The following is a 1,202-nucleotide window of genomic DNA, read 5'->3' on the forward strand; positions in this document are numbered from 1 at the left end:
AACTCCAACATAGCAGTGCCATTTTGGGCCTCTTTGAGAATAAAGGACAACAATAACAAAAGGACACACACACACACACACACACACACACACACACACCACACACACGAAGCCATGGAAGCAGAATGAAATCAATAGCTTTCGCCTAATCAATCAAAGCAACATAAATGTAATAGTGCTTTTTTGGTGACTTATTAGGTAATGACTGAGTCAGTAATGATATGCTCATTTCACCTCTGGGGATGCACTAAAACTTTCCCAAGTAATGCAAGAGTAAAGTAAAGATGTCTACTCTCGCCACTATTATTATATTCTGAAAATGGTGGAAACAGGCGGCCCTTGCCTCATGTTTAAGGAGACCCCGGCGGCGGCTTTCCGGCCTCTTTCTGTCCGTTTGTCCGAGGGAAGAAGAGCGAGAGACGCGCGAAGCGGCGGCATGGCGGACATCCAGACAGAACGAGCCTACCAGAAGCAGCCGACCATCTTCCAGAGCAAAAAGCGGGTGCTGCTCAGGGACACGGCCAAGGAGAAGCTGCCCAGATATTACAAGAACATCGGGCCGGGCTTCGAGACCCCCTGGAGGCCATCGAGGGCACCTACATTGACAAGAAGTGTCCCTTCAACGGCAATGTCTCCATCAGAGGCAGGATCTTGTCTGGTGTGGTGACCAAGAGGAAGATGCAAAGGACCATTGTCATCCGCCGGGACTACCTGCATTACATCCGCAAATACAACCGATTCGAGAAACTCCACAAGAACATGTCTGTGCACCTGTCACCCTGCTTCGGAGACGTCCAGATTGGAGACATTGTGACTGTGGGTGAGTGCAGGCCCCTCAGCAAGACGGTGAGGTTCAACGTTCTGAAGGTCACCAAGGCAGCTGGCACCAAGAAGCAATTCCAGAAGTTCTGAGCCCTCTGCGCTGGTGGCGGGTGGGTGTGGTGCGGGTTTGAGTGCTGGCACCAGCTGTTCTGCTGGGGCTGAGCCAGCCGTTGTGCTAATAAAGGCATCCTTCCCCCATAAAAAAAAATGGTAGAAATAGCATTAAGGGAGGTCACCACCTGGGATGAGTCAGATGCTTGACTTCAGCCTCCTATTGGTAGCCAAGCAGCAACCACTAAGAGGATACTTTTGGGGTCTGGCAGTTGGGGTTTTCTCCTCTGGCAACTTTAGGGCATCTCCTGATTTGGAAAATTTCTTTA

At 50.3% G+C, this 1,202-nt stretch overlaps 1 pseudogene; it reads left to right on the forward strand.

Moving 5' to 3' along the window:
• The first annotated feature begins 410 nt into the window (after positions 1 to 410).
• Positions 411 to 924, forward strand: LOC110197977 (small ribosomal subunit protein uS17 pseudogene; annotated as a pseudogene).
• The last annotated feature ends 278 nt before the right edge of the window (positions 925 to 1,202 follow it).

Source organism: Phascolarctos cinereus, unplaced genomic scaffold (assembly GCF_003287225.1).
Source record: "Phascolarctos cinereus isolate Bilbo 61053 unplaced genomic scaffold, phaCin_HiC Scaffold_5;HRSCAF=322, whole genome shotgun sequence".
In the NCBI taxonomy this organism is placed as follows: domain Eukaryota; kingdom Metazoa; phylum Chordata; class Mammalia; order Diprotodontia; family Phascolarctidae; genus Phascolarctos; species Phascolarctos cinereus.